This window comes from Sapajus apella, unplaced genomic scaffold (genome assembly GCF_009761245.1).
Source record: "Sapajus apella isolate SASKATOON/1434 unplaced genomic scaffold, GSC_monkey_1.0 scaffold21, whole genome shotgun sequence".
NCBI lineage: Eukaryota > Metazoa > Chordata > Mammalia > Primates > Cebidae > Sapajus > Sapajus apella.
Genome location: NW_022436961.1, coordinates 19,567,591 through 19,580,970, shown reverse-complemented (window position 1 = coordinate 19,580,970; position 13,380 = coordinate 19,567,591).

The following is a 13,380-nucleotide window of genomic DNA, read 5'->3' as shown; positions in this document are numbered from 1 at the left end:
AAGATATTCCTCAAGATGAGCAACCCCAAGGCACATAATTTTCAGATTCACCAGGGTTGAAATGAAAGAAAAAATGCTAAGGGCAGCTGGAGAGAAAGGTCGGATTACCCACAAAGGGAAGCCCATCAGACTCACATCTGATCTCTTAGCAGAAACCCCAGAAGCCAGAAGAGAGTGGGGTCCAATATTCAACATCCTTAAAGAAAAGGACTTTCAACCCAGAATTTCATATCCAGCCAAACTAAGCTTCATAAGCAAAGGAGAAATAAAATCCTTTACAGATAAGCAATTGCTGAGAGATTTTGTCACCACCAGGCCTGTCTTACAGGAGCTCCTGAAAGAAACACTAAACATAGAAAGGAACAACCAGTACCAGCCACTCCAAAAATGTACCAAATGGTAAAGACCATCAACACAATGAAGAAACTGTGTTAACTAATGGGCAAAACAACCAGCTAGCATCAAAATGGCAGGATCAAATTCACACATAATAATATTAACCTTAAATGTAAATGGGCTAAATGCCCCAATCAAAAGGCACAGACTGGCAAATTTGATAAAAAAAAACCCATCAGTGTACTGTATCCAGGAAACCCATCTCATGTGCAAGGACACACATAGGCTCGAAATAAAGGGATGGAGGAAGATTTACCAAGCAAATGGAGAGGAAAAAAAAAAAAAAAAAGCAGGAGTTGCAATCCTAGTCTCTGATAAAATAGACTTTAAACTAGCAAAGATCAAAAGAGAGAAAGAAGGACTTTACATAATGGTAAAAGGATCAATGCAACAAAAAGAGCTAATGATCTTACATATATATGTACCCAATACAGGACCACCCGGATACATAAAGCAAGTTCTTAATGATCTACAAAGAGACTTAGACTCCCACACAATAATAGTGGTAGACTTTAACACTCCACTCTCAATATTAGGTCAACAAGACAGAAAATTATCAAGGATATACAGGACTTGAACTTAGGTCTGGACCAAACAGACCTAATAGACATCTACAGAACTCTCCACCCCAAATCCACAGAATATGCATTCTTCTCAGCACCACATCGCCCCTACTCTAAAACTGACCACATAATTGGAAGTGAATCACTCCTCAGCAAATGCAAAAGAATGGAAATCATAACGAAGAGTTTATCAGACCACAGTGCAATCAAATTAGAACTCAGGATTAAGAAATTAACTCGGAACCACACAACTTCATGAAAACTGAACAAGTGGCTCCTGAATGTTGACTGGATAAACAATAAAATGAAGGCAGAAAAAGATGTTCTTCGAAACCAATGAGAACAAAGACACAATGTATCACAATCTCTGGGACACATTTAAAGCAGTGTCTAGAGGGAACTTTATAGCAATAAATGCCCACATGAGAAGCAAGGAAAGATCTAAAATCGACACCCTATCATCAAAATTGAAAGAGCTAGAGAAGCAAGATCAAAAAAACTCAAAAGCTATCAGAAGACAAGAAATAGCTAAGATCAGAGCAGAACTGAAGGAGATAGAGACACAAAAGCCCTTCAAAAATCAATAAATCCAGGAGCTGGTTTTTTGAAAAGAGCAACAAAATAGAGACTGCTAGTCAAATTAATAAAAAAGAAAAGGGAGAAGAATCAAATAGATGCAACAAAAAATGATAAAGGTGATATCACCACCGATTCCACAGAAATACAAACCACCATCAGAGATTACTACAAACAACTCTATGCACATAAACCAGTAAACCTGGAAGAAATGGATGAATTCCTGGACATTTGCATCCTCCCAAGCCTAAACCAGGAAGCAGTCAAAAGCCTGAATAGACCAATAACAAGGGCTGAAGTTGAGGCAGCAATTAATAGCCTACCAACCAAAAAAAGCCCAGACCCAGGTGGGTTCACAGCCAAATTCTACCAGACATACAAAGAGGAACTGATGCCACTCCTTCTGAAACTATTCCAAAGAATCCAAAAAGAGGGAATCCTTCCCAAATCATTTTATGAGACCAACATCATCCTGATACCAAAACCTGGCAGAGGTTCAACAAGAAAAGAAAACTTCAGGCTGATATCCATGATGAACACAGATGCAAAAATCTTCAATAAACTACTGGCAAACTGATTGCAACAGCACATCAAAATCTTATCCATCACGATCAAGTAGGCTTCATCCCGGGGATGCAAGGCTGGTTCAGCATATTCAAGTCTATAAATGTAATTCATCACATAAACAGAACCAAAGACAAAACCACATGATTATCTCAATAGAGGCAGAGAAGGCCTTATACAAAATTCAACAGCCTTCATGCTAAAATCTCTCAATAAAATAGGTATTGATGGAATGTATCTCAAAACAATAAAAGCTATTTACGACAAACCCACAGTCAATATCATACTGAATGGGCAAAAACTGGAAGCATTTCCTTTGAAATCTGGCACTAGACAAGGATGCCCTCTCTCAACACTCCTATTCAATATAGTATTGGAAGTTCTAGCTAGAGCAATCAGGCAAGAAAAAGAAATAAAAGATATTCAATTAGGAAAGGAGGAAGTCAAATTGTCTCTATTTGCAGACAACATGATTGTATATTTAGAAGACCCCATCATCTCAGCCCAAAATCTGAAACTGATAAGCAACTTCAGCAAAATCTCAGGATACAAAATCAATGTGCAGAAATCACAAGCATTCCTATACACCAATAACAGACTTAAAGAGAGCCAAATCAAGAATGAACTGCCATTCATAATTGCCACAAAGAGAATAAAATACCTAGGAATACAACTAACAAAGGATGTAAAGGACCTTTTCAAGGAGAACTACAAACCACTGCTCAAGGAAATAAAAGAGAACACAAACAGATAGAAAAACATTCCACGCTCATGGTTAGGAAGAATCAGTATCTTGAAAATGGCCATACTGCCCAAAATAATCTATAGATTCAATGCTATCCCCATCAAGTTACCAATGACTTTCTTCACAGAACTGGAAAAAACCACCTTCATATGGAACCAAAAGAGAACCCTCATAGCCAAGACAATTCTAAGCAAAAAGAACAAACTGGAGGCATCACGCTACCTGAGTTCAAACTATACTGCAAGGCTACAGTAATCAAAACAGCTTGGTACTGGTACCAAAACAGAGATATAGACCAATGGAACAGAACAGAGGCCTTGGAGGCAATGCCACAATCTACAACCAACTGAGCTTTGACAAACCTGACAAAAACAATGGGGAAAGGATTCTCTATTTAATAAACGGTGTTGGGAAAACTGGCTAGCCACATGCAGGAAGCTGAAACTGTACCCCTTCCTGACACCTTACACTAAAATTAACTCCAGATAGATTAAAGATTTAAGCATAGGAGGTTCTTCATAGCAAAACAAACTGTCATCAGAGTGAACAAACAACCTACAGGATGAAAGAAAATGTTTGCAATCTATCCATCTGACAAAGGTCTAATATCCAGAATCTTCAAGGAACTTAAATTTACAAGAAAAAACAAACAAATCCATTAAAAAGTGGGCAAGGACATGAAGAGACACTTCTCAAAAGAAGACATTTATGCAGCCAACAATCATGAAAAAAAGCTGAACATCATGGACCATTAGAGAAATGCAAATCAAAACCACAAGGAGATACCATCTCAAGCCAATCAGAATGGCAATTATTAAAAAGTCAATAAACAACAGATGCTGGCAATGCTTTGGAGAAACAGGGATGCTTTTACACTGTTGGTGGGAATGTAAATTAGTTCAATCATTGTGGAAGAAAGTGTGGCAATTCCTCAAAGACCTAGAACCAGAAATACCATTTGGCCCACCAATCCCATTAGTGAATATATGCCCCAAGGAATGTAAATCATATTAAAAAGATACATGCACACGTATGTTCACTGCAGCACTATTCACAATAGCAAAGACATAGAATCAAGCCAAATTCTCTTCAATGACAGACTGGGTAAAGAAAATGTGGTATATATTGGCCCAGCAATCCCATTACTGAATATATGCCCCAAGGAATATAAATCATTCTATTAAAAAGTTGCATGCGTATGTATGTTCATTGCAGTACAATTCACAATAGCAAAGACAGAACCAAGCCAGATTCTCTTCAGTGATAGACTAGATAAAGAAAATGTGGTACATATATGCCATGGAATACTCTGCAGCCATAAAAAGGAATGAGATCATGTCCTTTGCGGGTTCTGGATAGATCTTGAAGTCATTATTCTCAGCAAACAAACACAGGAACAGAAAACCAAACACTACATGTTCTTACTTATAAGGGGAGCTGAGCAATGAGAACACATGGACACAGGGAGGGAAACAGTACACACTGGGGCCATTTTGCAGGGGGAGGGAGAGCATAAGGATAAATAGCTAATGCATATGCGGCTTAATATCTTAGTGATGGGTTAGTAGGTACAGCAAACCACCATGGCACACGTTTATCTATGTAACAAACCTGCCTGTCTTGCACATGTATTCCAGAACTTAAAATTTAAAAAAGAAATTAAAATATGTGAGTTCAGAGGCATTTGTTTAAATTTAAGAGTTGGAAACAGATTATATCATGAAATGTGAAAACTCATGTAGCACCTTGTGTGTAATGTATAGGAGTCATCTTTAAATATTATTTTCTCTCACCTTGTTTCTTCTCACAGTCCTCTCTCCCTAGCTTCATCCCTTCTATTTGAATTTGGGCTGAGATTGAAGACATAGGTATAGAACCTGACAGCATATGTAGAAACTGCTTTTGTTGGTGTGAGATAGCCATCTGTAAACTCCATTTAAATGTTGAGTTTGCAGATGCGTAATGCCTAATTTGTTATACATACACACACACACGTAAATATACAAATACACAAATACACACATAAAAATATATCTATGTATATATATGTGTCTCTGTCTATATATAATGTATATATACTTATTTCTAAGAACTATGTTTTTGATTACTGCATTTTAAAAAAGTAATAATGGGAGTGATTCACTTCCAAATGGTTTTATACTTCTTTATCATGGCGATTCAACAGAAAGCAAATGTGGAGATGATGCCACTGATTTAAAAGGAGGAGAACATATAAGCAATATATCATGCTTTTTTATTAATACAAGAGATAGAGAAGTAGTTTTGCTACTTTTTTTTTCCATCTTTATCATTTTTCTCTGGACTTGAACTTTAAAAATGTAATTATTAAGCTCAGTTTTTATATTTTTCATTTTTAATTGTTGTGGGAACATAGCAGGTATATATATATTTGTGAAGTACTGATATATTTTGTTACAGGCATGCAATTTTAAATAATTACATCATGAATAATGGGATAGCCATCTCTTCAAGCATTTCTTTGTGTTACAATCCAATTATACTCTTTTAGTTATTTCAAAATGTACAACTAAATTATTTCTGACTATAATCATCTTGTTGTGCTATCAAATAGTAGGTCTTATTAGTTTTGATATTAAAAAAATACTTTGAAAGCAGGTTATGTAAAACTTTACAGCTTGACTATTGCTCTTTTATACACCCTGGGTGGTTAAAGCTTTAAACACCTCAGGTGTCTTGAGGGACTATCAATGGACCATTAAACAGCCATATTATGCCATAAAGCTATATTCCTGGCAGCACTTGACCCGTGTTATCGTGTCCTTCCTTGCACGTCTTCTAAAATAACAGTCCGACAGCTTTATGTACCCGTGTGTAGCATGGTAATGTGATCTCAGGAAGGTTGTAGGGATTATATTCAGCTCAGATATGTTGACCTGTGGTCAAACAATGGGTAATATGTCAGTCACAGAACTCATTTCCAATGCAAGAACTTTGTTCTTAACCACAACATACTTCGGTGTATGTCACTTTTGTGTAAATCTTTAGCTGCAATTATAATTTTGAGGAAAAGATATGGGTAAATGTATTTCTGAGTCTTCTGTTTTTCTTCTCTTAATGTGTGCACCCCAATCAGCTGCCAGTCAGATTCATGGAATTCACTTCATGCATATCTTTGGGAATGCTTTATGGCCATGAGAGTCAGATGAAAAAGGTCACAAACAGAGGAAAGGAAAATGACTCCTAATGATCACAATAGAGATAAATTGAATGATGCACAATTTATTGCCTTGAAAGATGGACAGGATACAGATTGGTAAAATCGATTTGCTATGTTGGGCACAGAAGCTTAGGTTTTATATGGAAGACAAGATTTTGGGGACGAGTAGAAACCTGATGCAAATCAGTATTTTAGAAAGATTAATAAATTAATCTTTAATTAATAAATTAATCTTAGAAAGATTAATAAATTAATAAAGCAGTGGGCCACAGGAAAGCCAGGAGTAGGAGATGATTAGAAGGGGGAGAATTTAACTGTATTAGCCTGCAAGTCTTGAGGTAAGACACAAAGAGCTTAAAAGGAGGGTGGTACCCAATAAGGGAGAAAGGCAAATTCAAAAGGAATGTTACATGAATCTTTAGAATTTGGAATCGGCACGTGATTGGCTAAATGAAGTGGTAGTAGTAGGAGTCTACAAATTAGGTAACATGAAATGCATATTTCTAAATATTTCTCCTTAAATTGTGTTTTGATAAAATAGTACATGATATCAGCTCACATATCTCTAGATATAGGCCACTCACATCTAGAAAGTTACAAAAGTATGTTAATAATTGAGGAACAAGAGAAATAATTTGGGATTGAAGATAGTGAAAGGAGATCACGGCTGGAGAGCAGGAATAGGTTTTCCCCTACAAAATAGCCTTGGGCTGTATAAAGACAGCGGGTGCTTTGAAATTCTATTTCTGTGCCCAAGGGTGAGAAGCCTGCAAAAGCCAGGTCAGAAGTTGTTAAGTACTTAACCAGCTTAGAGTTATCATGGGCAGACCTAAATGTCTTTAACTCCGCATTACGAGAAAGGTGGTTGAAGAAATACCATGGCAAAATCTTGTGATAGCACACATTGGCTTTCTCTGTGTTAGGAACTTGTCTGAGACCTTCACATATTTTCACTTGGCTATCGGAATAATTTTATGATATAGGTGTTTTTACTATCCCCCCAATCTCACCTATTCTCATGTTATAGGTGAGAAATCAGAGACCCGGAGAGGTTAAGTAAATTGGTTTGTGTGACATAGCTGATGAATATTAGATCAGAATTAAAGCTCTGGTGGTCTGACTTCAAGATCTTTGGACTGTTGGACACTATGTTAAACTGTCTATCTCATGCTGTATGCATAGAGCTATCCTTAATTATCCTGAGTTAAATAAGTCAATGACAGTTACCCAAAGCTTTCTCTACAACAGGTATCAAACTTATACTGAATAGCTGGGGCCCCTTTAAAATCAGAATGTGGGAATCAATGAAATACAATTGTTAGATTTCATGCTTGTATTGGATAATATTGGCATCTGCCCTTATGCTTGCTCCTACAAAATCTGTTCTTACCCTGGCACGGCTCACCTCCTTCCATCTACGGGCTGCAGGCTCTCCATGCTCTGGGGTTTCTGTGTTGGCAAGAAGCAGGTATACAAGCTGAGGCATACAGCATCCTTATCCTCTCTTGTGACTAAAGTTCTAATCTCTCAGATGCCTAGGCTGCCTCCCTGACTTTCTGATATCCCCATTTCCATGTAAATTCCTGATACTCCAATCGTAGTAAATAGACTGTCAGCAGGAGCATCACTTCAGCTCTTACCTTAGAACTGTTAAATCAGAAGCTGCACTTCAATACGATTCTCAGGTAACATGTGTGCACATTCAAATTTGAGAAACACTGTTCTACATGTTTTTACCACTTAGCAGCTGACCTATCTGTGTGGTACCAGATTTCAAATGTAGTTTCTGGTGTACTGTGAAAACTTCGTTTCTGGCACTGGGAATGATTGGTTTGTAGGTATCTAAGTGGTTTCTCAAACACATCTCTGTCCAGACTTCTAATATTTGCACATTTCTCTATTTTTTCCATTCCTAGTTTCTTGTTCTGTCTCCTCCATGATCCATCTCTACTTGTGCTCTTAGAACTAAAGAAATAATAATAATTATGTTGTTTCCTTATAAAAATCACAAAAGGAAGATATGTAGCCAAAGGAGCTATTAAACTAGGTGGAAATTTATATCAATTATTCAGACTGATCTTTTAGCTGTTTTTGACGACATCAATGTAGTAAATCAACAGAGCCCTCTTTCTCTTTCCCACCATTCATTCCATATCTGCAGGATGAGGTATTATATGTGAAAGGAGAACTTGGTAATAGTTCTTATTTTCTCATTATGTTAAAAAAGACAAATAATCATTTATCATTTTTCAGTGGGTGATGATTAATGAATTTCTTTGATTGCCTTTCTCAGAAGTGTAGCAGAAGTCAACTGGCTGATTCCTCTGTTGCCACTTCGAGGATTCCTATGGTGTGTGTGATATTTATTCAGTTTAAGTATTAGTCATCCATGGGGAATTCCTGTGTAATAACTTTTACAGGTATAATTTCAAAGAAGAGCATAAAGGTGTGTTTATAGACATCCACCCACACCCCTTTCCCTGAAGAGAGTGCTTTTTAAGTGTTACTGTGATGAGTCTTCTTTGAAGATTCAACATCAGGTAGAATCTTAAAAAAAGGTTTTTCTCAGTAGAATTACAAAAAAAAAAAGTTTTATCTATTGAGTTTAGAAGATGGCACAGGGTTAGGTACAGAAGAAAATTCAAAATGCATAGTACTTTTAAAATTATGAATTAAGATTTCAGAAACTAAATGATAGCATCATGAGAAACAAAGGATTGTTCTTTTATGCTGGAGTTATGACATTTGTGCAATTGCTACTCTTCTATTCCCTTACCTATTTTTCACTGGCCTATAATGAAGAGACCACACAAAGCCTCTGTCAAATGACGTCTCTACATATCCCACCGATACTGCAAAGGTTGCACATTGGGAAAGATTCTAGTCTTAAAAGGGAAGTCTGCAGCTGGGTACAAGTAGCATACAAAATTAAACTTCCAGGAAAATCCCTGGGTCACTTTGTAACATTTTAAGAACAGCTTTATCCTAAATTGATCTCCAAAAGCAAAGGCAAGTAATAACGACAAGAAATGCAAAGGGAAATAATAACAAGAAACACAGGCTTATTTTTCTTGGTGGCTGAAATCAAGCTTTTTAAAAACATATTTTTAAGTGATGCCCTAGGACTCTGAGGCTGTGCCATCGCATAGTGAGCAAAGAGTTTGGTTCTTTGATTTCATTTCCAATTCATGGTTTTATTATAAAATCTTCAGCGACTTGTAAAATCTTCTTCATCTCCAGTGATTAGTAGAGTGAAGCCAATTGTGTGGGAAGCCATACTGAATTTTGCAAAACCAATAGGATAGTCATTGATGTGTAGAGATATAGCTTCTGATCGTGCTATATGGATTTTCCACTGAGGCAAAAACTAATTTCAGGGAAAACCGTATTTAGGGAAAAAGCCCTATTTAGGGAAAACATAAGGGATGGAATAATTTTCTAAAAATGTGATAGAAGCGGTTTCAGAATTTGCAATCTCAGAATGCAGAAGTAGTCAGAGGAAAGGGCAGTGCTTAAGATGTAATAATTTTTAAATCTTATAAAATAGAAACATGCCTGGAGTGCTCCTTTTGGCAGTGGCATGTCTCAAGGAGCTATGTACAAAACGATACAGTACTTTCCTTGACATAATTACTGTATCTATTGGTACAGATGTTTGATTTCTGCTCTGACCTCCTATTCACATAATTTTATTTTTATACACCAATCTATCTAAATTCAATCCATTTTTCAAGGCCAAGAATTATGCATTTTATTATGTTATTTTTAAATGATGTTCTTCTTTCATGGGGTCAATGTTGTCCAAGTCAGTCCTCTGAGTAAGCATAGGATTTTACTTTTTTTTCTAGAAGTCATCACATGGCTAACCTAGTTCAAATCACTCAATTTTAGTTGAAAGAAGAGAAGCCCCAAAAGATTGTGTAATCCATGGCTCAGGCAGCACAAAGATCTTTGTTTGTGTTGTTGTTAATAATCTTTATACGTGGCCAGGAGCGGTGGCTCACGCCTGTAATTCCAGCACTTTGGGAGGCTGAGACGGGTGGATCACGAGGTCAAGAGATCGAGACCATCCTGGCCAACACAGTGAAACCCCATCTCTACTGAAAATACAGAAAAATTAGCTGGGTGTGGTGGCACACGCCTGTGGTCCCAGCTACTCGGGAGGTTGAGACGGAAGAATCGCTTGAACCAGGGAGGTGGAGGTTGCAGTGAGCCGAGACTGTGCCACTGCACTCTAGCCTGGTGACAGAGCAAGACTCCAGTCTCAAAATAATAATAATAATAATAATAATAATCTTTATACCTTTTAATGCTATATCACTTGGCACCTAGAGAAATAATACTTTGCAATATTTGTCAATTTAAAAACGTGCTTTTATAATTTTTCTTAAACTAGAAGATCCTTGAAGGCAGGAATACAGTTTCCCTCAGTATCTGTACAAAGATTAGCACAGTGGCTATCATGTAGTACAGTGAATCCTATATGCAATAAAGGGAAATCTTATGTATTAGCTAGCAATTGCTATAATAAAGCTGTAATAATGTCCTCCAATATTTGGTGGCTTAAAACAGCAATCATTTATAATACGTGAGTTGGTTACAAATTGGCTGATTTAAATTGGGCATGCCTGGCTCTGCTGCAAGCCATGGGTCCACTTGGGCTTTGTGCCTCCCTAAAGGCTGGGCTCAGGCTTACTCCATGTGTGTTCATTCTACAGTTCAGGCTGAAGGAATAAGACCTATCCAAGGGAAGCTATATTGTCTGATGGTAGAGGTGTGAGAGGGCAAGTTCAACAGCCAGTTCATGTTTCCAACCTCATTTTGCACTTCTGCTATGATCTCCTTGGCCAAAGCAAGCTTGAGGCCAAGGTTAAGGAGTCAGAATTCTTTTTGCCCACTTTTAGGCTAAAGCAAGTCCCATAGGTGAAGGGGAGAATAGATTACATGCTGAATAAGAATCTACCACAATCATGATCCTATACCCTGAAGGCATTCCTGTTTTTACTAATAGTCTCTCCACTCTTCGTAGATTTTTGAGAAAGAAGAGAGAGGCTGGGGACAGTGGCTCACACCTGTAATCCCAGCACTTAGGGAGGCCCAGGCAGGTAGATCACGAGGTCAGGATTTCAAGACCAGCCTGGCCAATATGATGAAATGCTGTCTCTACTAAAAATACAAAAATTAGCCAGGCGTGATGATATGTGCCTGTAGTTCCAGCTACCTGAGAGGCTGAGACAGAAGAATCACTTGAACCTGAGAGGTAAAAGTTGCAGTGAGCAGAGATTGCACCACTGCACTCCAGCCTGGTTGACAGAGTGAGACTCCATCTAAAAAAAAAAATAGCATTTTCTTTCTTTTGGTGTGAAATATGCCACTATTGCCAGCTGTTAATATTCTTCCTTGGGTGAACCTAAGCTCTCCTGTTGCCTAGACTTTGCTGTCCTGAATAGACTGGACAATGCCCCCTTTTCTTGTTCTTAATGGTTTTCTGAAGTCTTGTGGTCAAGCATCTTTTGGTTGCAAGTAATTAAAATTCACACAGAACTAACAAATGAGATTTTTTAGTAAGGTGACTATATTAGTTTTTCAGGGCTGTTGCAATGAAGAACCATAAATTGGGTGGCTTAAATGACCCTATTTTTTGTCTCATGGTTCTGAAGGCTAGAAGTCTACAGTCAAGGTGCTGGCAAGGTTGGCTCCTTCTGAGGGCTGTGAGGGAAAAATCTGCTCCAGGCCTCCCTTCTTGACTTGCAGATGGCTCCATGTTCACATGGCACTCTCCCTGTATGCATGTCTGTCTCCACATACGCCCTTTCTTCTTTCTTTTCTTTCTTTCTTTTTTTTTTTTTTTTTTTTGAGTCAAAATCTCACTTGTGGCCCAGGCTGGAGTGCAGTGGCACGATCTTGGCTCACTGCAACCTCCGCCTCCAGGGTTCAAGTGATTCTTCTGCCTCAGCCTCCCCAGTAGCTGGGATTACAGGCACCTGCCACCATGCCCAGCTAATTTTTGTATTTTTAGTAGAGGCGGGGTTTCACCACGTTGGCCAGGCTGGTCTGGAACTCCTGACCTCAGATGATCTGCCCACCCCAGCCTCCCAAGGTGCTGGGATTACAGAGGTGAGCTACCACACCCAGCCTACGTACCCTCTTTCTATAAGGATATGAGTCATATTGGATGAGAACTACCCTAATAACCTCATTTTAACTCAGTTCCCTTTGTAAAGTCTCTGTCTTCAAATCAAGTCAGATTCTGAAGTACTGAAGGTTAGAACTTCAACATATAAATTTGGAGAGGGGATATAATTCAACCTGTCACAGTGAATGTAGGTGTTTCCCCCGGATAGTCCCAGTTTATTATTTGTTTCCCTGAAGTAATCATGAATAGCGCCCCCTTTCAATGTCTATAATATACTAGTTTTAGTGAGACATTTCATGATCCCTCCAATTAGGAGAATACGGGGCAGTTCTTTAAATTTGCAATCCGTTATTCCAATCCATTGGCAACAGTTCAGCATTTAAACTGAAGTATGAGCAACTATGGGTGTCAATAGCAAGAAATTTCCAAAACTAGTAGGAGGCACAAAAAATGAAACAAGAAAATGATTCTTCCATCAGATAAAACAGAGAAGAATCAGTATTAGCTCTAAAAGGAGGAATTAAATACAGAGGTTTCAGGGGGATATTTCGGCCAGAACCTGGAAACGATCTGGTAACACTGCATTTATTGCTCTGTGTCATACTGTTTCTTCATTTATGTGAATGATTTCATGAACTAGACTGCATGTGTTTGTAAAAGTCTGTAACTCCTACCAACATGCTTAGTGGATAATTTACATTTTAAGAGTTTAAAAACAGGCCAGGTGCAGTGGCTCATGCCTGTAATCCCAGCACTTTGGGAGGCTGTGGTGGGTGGATCACTTGAGGTCAGAAGTTCGAGACCAGCCTGGCTAACATGGTGAAATCTCATCTCTACTAAAAATACAAAAAAATTAGCTGGGTGTGGTGGCACATGCCTGTAATCCCAACTACTTGAAAGAATCACTTGAAACCAGGAGACTGAGGTTGCAGTGAGCCGAAATCACACTACTGCCCTCCAGCCTGGGCAACAGAGTAAGACTTGTCTCATAAAACAAAACAAAACAAAAATGGGTTTTAAAGTTTTAAGAAAATGTTTGTGTTTATACATTATTATTGTGTGTATATTACATACAAAATGTACATATATATTATATATACACTTATATGTAGTATATACATTATATATTATATATAAATGCCATACATACATAAACACACATACACATATACCATACATACATAAATACACATACACATAC